The following is a 10,506-nucleotide window of genomic DNA, read 5'->3' as shown; positions in this document are numbered from 1 at the left end:
CTCGTTCTTTATTAATTTCACTCACTTTCTGATCGAGGGAAACAAATGGAGACTGCAGTTTTGCAACCTCTCCCTGAATTTGTTTATTATCAGATAGATTCTGATCTTTGCAATCGCCTACTGCACCTGTTGTTTCTTGCAAATTAATGCTGTTTACACCCCCTTCATTTTCTGGTACCGTATGTGTATTATCTTTCTGTTCATTAGTTTCCATTCGAATTTTGCCTTCAGGTTCCTCTGCCTCCTCATCGCACTGTTTTTGCTTGCGTAGTGAGGGAGTGGGACAAGACAGCTCGTCCTCTGAACAACTATCAGTTATCTCCAGAGGTCGTTTTTTCGGTTGCGTTTCAGTTTCACGAGTAGTGGCAACAGGGTTTCCTTTTGTTGTTAACGGGGGAAATTGACTGTTATCGTGACGGGACACATCAGTTTGGCCTGCTGCGTTAACATCCTCAACCAGTTGTTCCGGGCTATTCTTTGGTAACAGATCATTTAAGGTAAGCTTCTGACGCTGTATCAAATTACTTTTAAGAACAACAGTTCGCCGCGGACATTCCTGTCTGAAGTGGCCGGTTTCGTTACATATATGACATGTAGCTTCCTGACCTGTATAAACAATTTGTGCCTTATACCCACAAACAGTTATGTGGGACGGAATATTCGTCTTAACGTCCATCTCTACACTGCGGACACCGTTAAAACACTGCAGTTTAAAGCGAGGCGACCATCTTTCAATTGCAATTGATTTAACGTCTCCGTAGTTTGAAAGAGCTTCCTTAATCTTATCATTTTCAATTTCAATGGGAAGATTCAAGACACGAACGGTTTTGTAATGAATGTCCGCTCTATAGATGGAAACCTTACTTTTATAACCATTTCTATGCACAAAATCTACTTCATAGCCCCACTTTCGTAACACTTTATCAACAGTCGAAGCACTGATTAACTTGACAAAAACACAGTATTTTTCCTGATCCAGTTGCCAGGTATGAACGGTTTCAGAATTTAGTCCAATTACCTGTGTAATCCAGTCATCTATTTCCAGGGATGTCGGCTGAACAGGACGGGATTCCTTGTCAAACGCAAATACCAGGGTATTCTTCCTGAGGTTTGTAGCCATGGTTAATTCAGCGAAGCAATTTCGGTTAAACAACCGAAATTCCACGTAGCAGCAGCAAGACAAGAAAGAGCGATCAGATCACAAGGAACAGGAACGAACACGGAGATTAACGGACGGACAGCACTCGGCGAAGCACAAGTACAGCGATGTAAACACTGAAGCGCAGCGCAACAGTTAACAGCGGCCACTCGCGAGCGCGTCTGAAACGGAACTGAACTTGACAAGATGAAGGAACCGGTTGGTAGGGCATGTTCTGAGGCATCAAGGGATCACAAATTTAGCATTGGAGGGCAGCGTGGAGGGTAAAAATCGTAGAGGGAGACCAAGAGATGAATACACTAAGCAGATTCAGAAGGATGTGGGTTGCAGTAAGTACTGGGAGATGAAGAAACTTGCACAGGATAGAGTAGCATGGAAAGCGGCATCAAACCAGTCGCAGGACTGAAGACCACAACATCAACAACAATAACAACATTTCTCTCTTGTTTGCTGGTGACTGAGATAAAAATGCAATGCCGAAACCCGGGATCGAACCAGGGACCTTTAGATCTTCAGTCTAACGCTCTCCCAACTGAGCTATTTCGGCGCACATGGTGCTTCTTCTGCGATAAGATTGACTCGGCATAATTCTTCGATTTCGTAATACGTCGGCCACACATCCCACTGGCACACTAAGCACGTGACGGCAATCACGGAATTTTTGTAGGCACGATATCTGGAGATTTCCGCAAGTGGCTATAAGTAGTAAGCACGTCGCCAGATGAACGAATAATTTATCTATTAACAATTTTGGGGTTAATGACAGACGATCGCATACATCTGCCGTGCAATTTTCTTAATTTCCTCATAACTTTAAACAAATCGACACATTTAAAGATAGAGACAAGTATACAGTGCCTGCATTTTCTGTAAGCAGTCTTGCACAACTTCTAAATATTTCAAGAAAATAATTCCTGAACGCCACAATGCTACCACAAGAAATCTTCTTTGTAATCAACCGCTGTAACGATAACTATCGTCGACTGCAGATTGTCTTTTGATCGAAACTATCGATGATAAGTAACATACTGTGCACTTGCAGCAGGTTTTTGGGGCTTAATGATGACTCCGTGGTAGCCAAAAGTGTCCATTCCTGGCAAAACCGACACGATGGCTTGAGTGGGCAACTTAATAATTGAGGTCGACTACTGCCTTTAACATAGCGTAGAAGAGTATTATCGAAGAACCTCTCACAAAACGCAAAGAGCTTCTACTCAAATGTAAAGGGTGTTGGTGGTACATAGTTAGTGTCCAGACGCTCGTGAACGAGACAGGGACTGAAACTGAGGACAGCAAAGGAAAAGCTGTAACGCTTAATTCGCTTTTCAAATGTTCCTTTACAAAACAAAATCCAGAGGTATTGCCTCAGTTTAATTACTGCGTCACTGCAAACGTGAGTTTCAGTAGTGTTCACAAACAACTAAAATCGCTAAAATTGAACAAAACTCCAATAGAATCCCCTTCCGATTCTATGCCAAATTTGCGACAGAGTAAGCCCCTCTTTTGGCTCCTCGAAACGAAAACGTTGCCCAGTACTTGGAAGAATTCGAAAGTCGCACCAGTCCACAACAAGGGTATCAGAAATGAACCACAAAACTGACGCCCAATATCCTCGATACCCATTTGTTGTAGAACCTTAAGAACGTGTTCTGAGCTCAAACTTAAAAACGTATCTCGAATAGAATGACCTCCTCCATACTGATCTTCATGGATTCGTAACACATCTGTCACGTGAAACCCAACTCGCATTTGTTCCACATATCAAGGCAGTCAGGTAGAGGCAGTGTTTCTCGATTTTCTGAAAGCATTTGAATCATTATTGCAGTTCGTGACGTAGCAGTCGTGCTTGGTTTTCACTGTTTACATAGTTTCTGTGCACTGTGTTAATCTTACGCGACAGAATCAGTTGTGTAAGTGTGCAGAAAGGTGGTAAGGCTAATACAATCGTGCTGTGCAAATACAGTACCGCACGTCGGCGGGCAGCGTGTAAAATGTGCCCAGAGTGGATACGCACCGCTGCTGCTGTCCCTTGGCAGCTTGCGCAGATCGACGTGGAGCGACAGCACCGTCCCCTCCCGCGCTCCATTGTCAACCACACTGTTGTTTTGATCGATGCACAGGCTGACTGCCGTATGTGTCCCCTCCCCCCCCCCGACTCTTCCTCCACCCACCCTGCCCGCATCCCTCGCCCCTGTCTATCGCTTATCGTGGGCTCGTAACCACTTTGCAACTCGGCATTTTATATACTAACAAATCGTTGCCAGATGAGAAGCGGTAATTGACAGGTGAATCTTAGGGTCGAACCCTCTGGACATTTGGATTTCAAGTCTGATGTCCCGAGACACCAAGTCACACGTAAAAATCGAGTCTTTTATGGGAGACTGTTACGTGAAATGCAGGCGAACCTGCTGCGCGGTCAGTGCGTTATTAACCAGTGCAACAGTAGGTGCTCACCTGTTTGCCGATGAATTAACTGCTGTTATCGCGGACGCAACACACTGCCTCGCCGTAAATGCAGTGTGCCCAGCGCGTGACGAGTGTATTGAAACGAGTAAGCCGACCGGCAGCCGCTGCCTACCCTGATTTAAACACGTTCGGTGACACGTGTAACGCCGTCCTCACACCGGGTCAGGCAGCTAACGCTGACGTGGTCGCGGTCGCGGTCGGGACATCCGCCCTCACGAGACACGGCGCCACTGGCACCCCACATGGTACGAGCCGGCTAACGAGATTTTGCGCTCTCAGCGCTCCCCAGCGCCAGTTGTCGGCTTTATATGGCTCTCAGGCCACACAGTTTCTTTACGAAAGTGGACGCGCCTAAAATTGCGTTACTCCTGAAACTTCCCCTTAGAAACATATATGAATGATTGTGCTGGTAAACCCCTTACGTTATTTGATTTTCAAACAGCTGAGCAAAACTGAACGTACTCAGACATTTCTCTCTTTACTTATTCTGATCATCAGTAAACTGACATACAATATTCTTAGCGCAACGCAATCTGACTTTCAATAATTCCTACAAAAGAATGGCCCTGACTAACAATAATCTGTACCTTTCATGAATCACTTACCTCACAAAAATCTTCGTTTCTCGAACTACTGCAATACAGCAAGAGCCACTACTGCCAGCTAAATAAAAGATTCAAACTACTGAAGGCACTAACTACTGATAGGCATAGTTAGCAAATGAAAGATTTTGATAGAGAACAAAAAATGTATTTACCTTAATAATGTTCAAAAGTCATTATATATACACTCCTGGAAATGGAAAAAAGAACACATTGACACCGGTGTGTCAGACCCACCATACTTGCTCCGGACACTGCGAGAGGGCTGTACAAGCAATGATCACACGCACGGCACAGCGGACACACCAGGATCCGCGGTGTTGGCCGTCGAATGGCGCTAGCTGCGCAGCATTTGTGCACCGCCGCCGTCAGTGTAAGCCAGTTTGCCGTGGCATACGGAGCTCCATCGCAGTCTTTAACACTGGTAGCATGCCGCGACAGCGTGGACGTGAACCGTATGTGCAGTTGACGGACTTTGAGCGAGGGCGTATAGTGGGCATGCGGGAGGCCAGGTGGACGTACCGCCGAATTGCTCAACACGTGGGGCGTGAGGTCTCCACAGTACATCGATGTTGTCGCCAGTGGTCGGCGGAAGATGCACGTGCCCGTCGACCTGGGACCGGACCGCAGCGACGCATGGATGCACGCCAAGACCGTAGGATCCTACGCAGTGCCGTAGGGGACCGCACCGCCACTTCCCAGCAAATTAGGGACACTGTTGCTCCTGGGGTATCGGCAAGGACCATTCGCAACCGTCTCCATGAAGCTGGGCTACGGTCCCGCACACCGTTAGGCCGTCTTCCGCTCACGCCCCAACATCGTGCAGCCCGCCTCCAGTGGTGTCGCGACAGGCGTGAATGGAGGGACGAATGGAGACGTGTCGTCTTCAGCGATGAGAGTCGCTTCTGCCTTGGTGCCAATGATGGTCGTATGCGTGTTTGGCGACGTGCAGGTGAGCGCCACAATCAGGACTGCATACGACCGAGGCACACAGGGCCAACACCCGGCATCATGGTGTGGGGAGCGATCTCCTACACTGGCCGTACACCGCTGGTGATCGTCGAGGGGACACTGAATAGTGCACGGTACATCCAAACCGTCATCGAACCCATCGTTCTACCATTCCTAGACCGGCAAGGGAACTTGCCGTTCCAACAGGACAATGCACGTCCGCATGTATCCCGTGCCACCCAATGTGCTCTAGAAGGTGTAAGTCAACTACCCTGGCCAGCAAGATCTCCGGATCTGTCCCCCATTGCGCATGTTTGGGACTGGATGAAGCGGCGTCTCACGCGGTCTGCACGTCCAGCACGAACGCTGGTCCAACTGAGGCGCCAGGTGGAAATGGCATGGCAAGCCGTTCCACAGGACTACATCCAGCATCTCTACGATCGTCTCCATGGGAGAATAGCAGCCTGCATTGCTGCGAAAGGTGGATATACACTGTACTAGTGCCGACATTGTGCATCCTCTGTTGCCTGTGTCTATGTGCCTGTGGTTCTGTCAGTGTGATCATGTGATGTATCTGACCCCAGGAATGTGTCAATAAAGTTTCCCTTTCCTGGGACAATGAATTCACGGTTTTCTTATTTCAATTTCCAGGAGTGTATATATATATATCTCAGTTCATGATATCCAGTATTACAAATTTACTCTTTCTGATGGACACAGGTCCAGATCGTCCGCTCTCAAAACTCTGTCATCTCTCTCCCCACATCCACCACTGCTCCCCACCTCCAACTGCGCAACGCTACGCGCTGTTCACATGCAGCTGCCCAACACTACAATAGCAATATTGCAAAAATGCAGACCAGCCACAGACTTCACACAGCACAGTCAGTGATTTTCATATAGAGCGCTACGTGGAGTTACCAAATAAAAAACCTAAACAGCCTACTTACACCCCTTTAGTGATTGTCGAAGAAGAGCAGAGAAAATTACGGAGGAGATTCTCGACTTGTCGATGGCTGGAACAGCGTCTTGCTGGTAGCGGAACATTACGTAATGCTATACAATGATCTCAAATATGCCAGAATGAGATTTTCACTCTGCAGCGGAGTGTGCGCTGATATGAAACTTCGTGGCAGATATACATCAGCGCACACTCCGCTGCAGAGTGAAAATCTCATTCTGGAAACATCCCCCAGGCTGTGGCTAAGCCATGTCTCCACAATATCCTTTCTTTCAGGAGTGCTAGTTCTGCGTGGTTCGAAGGAGAGCTTCTGTAAAGTTTGGAAGATAGGAGACAAGGTACTGGCAGAAGTGAAGCTGTGAGGACGGGGCGTGAGTCGTGCTTGGGTAGATCAGATGGTAGAGTACTTGCCCGCAAAAGGCAAAGGTTCCGAGTTCGAGTCTCGGTCCGGCACACAGTTTTAATCTGCCAGGAAGTTTCATCTCAAATACGGCTCGGAGGTCTGGGCGCATAGGCTCACGAGGGTGGTGCCCTCCATGGCAGTGAGAAGGGTGCAAAGAAACATGATATTAAGGTCAGTGGGAGCCTACAGGGCATCTCCAGCGTGGGCCCTGTTAGTAATAAGGGGCTTTGTCCTCTTGACATCGAAATCAGAGCGCAAGCGGCACGGTTGTGGGCCAAGAAAGGGGACATCGGGAAAACAGAGGACATTCGGGTTGGGGATAAGAGTGCGATTGGGAGAAGAGGCGAAGAACTGTGGCGGGAGTCATGGAAAGCTGATAACAATGGCCGAAGAACAGTCCAACTTTTACCATACACGAAAGAACGGTTACGTACGAAAAACTTTAGCCAACTCGGGGGACTGTTCCATTTTCTCACTGGTCATGGGCCCTATCCGACATATCTGTCTCGGTTTGGGAGGAAGGCCACACCCTCGTGTGACAGTGGCGCACCAGAGGGTCCTCCCGACCGTGTGGCTTACGACTGCTCCCTTTACAATGATGTAACAGCTGCGTTACGACATAAACTACCGAACGACGACACGTACATACTACTGAAACGACAGGATACATTTCGGACGCTAAATAACCGCCGCCCGGTGTGGCCGGCTCCAGGCGCTTCAGTCTGGAAGCGCGTGATCGCTACGGTCGCAGGTTCGAATCCTGCCCCGGGCATGGATGGGTGTGATGTCCTTAGGTTAGTTAGGTGTAAGTAGTTCTAAGTTCTAGGGGACTGATGACCTGAGATGTTAAGTCCCATAGTGCTCAGAGCCATTTGAACCATTTTTGAACTAAATAACCTAGCAAACGATGTATCACGAAAAGTTCTGTCGGAATATCTGAGGGACAATCGTGAGTAGTGACAAATAACCAAATGTGTCCCAGTGCTCCAATCCAGTACAGCCTGTGCCTGGATAGGTCGACTTCCATCACAGTTGGAATCCCCCTCGTGCAGGACTAGGGGGAGTGGGGTACAACAATACCGAACTAAGACAAGCACCGGAATTGTTGTAGGTTAGAATCTTAATAAGTAGAACTCAGAACTAGGAAACATAAAAACAGGAACCTGCAGCGATATTCAAGTCACCTTTGGCCTGCCTAGTGTGAAGGGCACGCTCATTGGGATCAGCTCTGTGGGCAAGGCCGTGCAGTAACCTTGTACACTTCCCTGACACACCTGTGACGCTGCAGGCAGTGTAGAGGTTTAGCTATTAAATACACCATTAGAATAAGTAGAGTAATAATGACAGCAAACAAATTGCCCATTCTAACACTACTGTAGCTCACCTGTAAACATTGTAAATTAGCTGCTAATAATATTGCCACATTTAAGGATCCACTAATTATGTCAGGTGGTGGGTTGTACATGTAAAATATAAAGATCAACAATAAATAATTTTTTTATAAAAAATACCATTATAAGTTATCGGATAACTCAATTGCATCTTCATCCCATTTTCTGCTTAATATGAATATACTTAAGGTATTGTGTCCAGTCTCAATTTGCACTTGCATGTTGTTGTTGTTGTTGTTGTGGTCTTCAGTCCTGAGACTGGTTTGATGCAGCTCTCCATGCTACTCTATCCTGTGCAAGCTTCTTCATCTCCCAGTACCTACTGCAGCCTACATCCTTCTGAATCTCCTTAGTGTATTCATCTCTTGGTCTCCCTCCACAATTTTTACCCTCCACGCTGCCCTCCAATACTAAATTGGTGATCCCTTGATGCCTCAGAACATGTCCTACCAACCGATCCCTTCTTCTAGTTAAGTTGTGCCACAAACTTCTCTTCTCCCCAATCCTATTCACTACTTCCTCATTAGTTATGTGATCTACCCATCTAATCTTCAGCGTTCTTCTGTAGCACCACATTTCGAAAGCTTCTATTCTCTTCTTGTCCAGACTATTTATCGCCCACGTTTAACTTTCATACATGGCTACACTCCATACAAATAATTTCAGAAACGACTTCCTGACATTTAAATCTATACTAGATGTTAACAAATTTTTCTTCTTCAGAAACGCTGTCCTTGCCATTGCCAGTCTACATTTTATATCCTCTCTACTTCGACCATCATCAGTTAATTTGCTCCCCAAATAGCAAAACTCTTTTACTACTTTAAGTGCCTCATTTCCTAATCTAATTCCCTCAGCATCACCCGACTTAATCAGACTACGTTACATTATCCTTGTTTTGCTTTCGTTGATGTTCATTTTATACCCCCTTTCAAGACACTGTCCATTCCTTTCAACTGCTCTTCCAAGTCCTTTGCTGTCTCTGACAGAATTACAATGTCATCGGCGAACCTCAAAGTTTTTATTTCTTCTCCATAGATTTTAATACCTACTCCGAACTTTCCTTTTGTTTCCTTTATTGCTTGCTCAATATACAGATTGAATAACATCGGGGATAGGCTACAACCCTGTCTCACTCCCTTCCCATCCACTGCTTCCCTTTCATACGCCTCGACTCTAATAACTGCCATCTGCTTTCTGTACAAATTGTAAATAGCCTTTCGCTCCCTGTATTTTACCACTGCCACCTTCAGAATTTGAAAGAGAGTATTCCAATCAACATTGTCAAAAGCTTTCTCTAAGTCTACAAATGCTAGAAACGTAGGTTTGCCTTTCCTTAATCTTTCTTCTAAGATAAGTCGTAGGGTCAGTATTGCCTCACGTGTTCCAACATTTCTACGGAATCCAATCTGATCTTCCCCGAGGTCGGCTTCTACCAGTTTTTCCATTCGTCTGTAAAAAATTCGCGTTAGTATTTTGCAGCTGTGACTTATTAAACTGATAGTTCGGTAATTTTCACATCTGTTAACACCTACTTTCTTTGGGATTGGAATTATTATATTCTTCTTGAAGTCTGAGGGTATTTCGCCTGTCTCATAAATCTTGCTCAGCAGATGGTAGAGTTTTGTCAGGCCTGGCTTTGCAAGCCTACCAGTAGTTCTAATTGAATGTTGTCTACTCCCGGGGCCTTGTTTCGACTCAGGTCTTTCAGTGCTCTGTGAAACTCTTCATGCAGTATCATATCTCCCATTTCATCTTCATCTACATCCTTTTCCATTTCCATAACATTGTCCTCAAATACATCGCCCTTGTATAGACCCTCTATATACTCCTTCCACCTTTCTGCTTTCCCTTGTTGGCTTAGAACATGCATATGCATAATATCTATATTCTCGATGTTGCATTGACTGTCAACACGTTGAAATAGCGCACTTCATCTCCTAGATTTCAAGATCAGAGATTCGTATCGTAATTTCATTCGAGTGGAAGACGAGATTTTTTTTTTTCGAAATTGTTCACCATAATTGACAAAAATATTTACCGGCAAACATGAGCTAGTCCATAAACCCAGACATATATGTATATATTTACGGAAAGTTTCATAATAGCAAAAGCTGCCAGTGTGTAACTTGTGTTTACTTTCTGACAGAGACCGGCAGTCGCGTTAAGATTCCAGGCCGACATTCCAGTCGTTGGCCTTTCCAACAACAGTTCCAGCAAATACACTATTTATAATGTATAACATCGACTGCTACAAGTAATATTTCTATTACATTTATAAGAAAGACCCAGAATCGTTTAGAAAACAAAAGTTGAAAAAAAATTGTTTTGGAAGGAGGTGAACTCGAACCTGCTACTTCTCACTCCGCAGATCCCGACGCTATCGGCTTGGCTAACACTTCAGCGTCGTAGCTGGGTCTCCGTAGGCGGCATACACTGTCCAAAGGCTGTATCTACAAATGGCATTATCTAGTATTTAATATGCAAATTGTACCAATTAGAGGCGTTCTTGATAGATCACCACTGTGCCGTAGCACTGAAACGGTGTACTGACGTAGCACACAAGTTATAAC

At 45.8% G+C, this 10,506-nt stretch overlaps 1 non-coding gene across 1 annotated transcript; it reads right to left on the bottom strand.

Moving 5' to 3' along the window:
• Positions 1–1,633: 1,633 nt before the first annotated feature.
• Trnaf-gaa (transfer RNA phenylalanine (anticodon GAA)) lies at positions 1,634–1,706 on the bottom strand. The gene has a single exon. It is a non-coding gene; the product is annotated as a tRNA-Phe (tRNA).
• Positions 1,707–10,506: the final 8,800 nt, after the last annotated feature.

Source organism: Schistocerca serialis, chromosome 10 (assembly GCF_023864345.2).
Source record: "Schistocerca serialis cubense isolate TAMUIC-IGC-003099 chromosome 10, iqSchSeri2.2, whole genome shotgun sequence".
Lineage (NCBI taxonomy): Eukaryota > Metazoa > Arthropoda > Insecta > Orthoptera > Acrididae > Schistocerca > Schistocerca serialis.
This window is presented reverse-complemented; position numbering and strand designations above follow the sequence as displayed.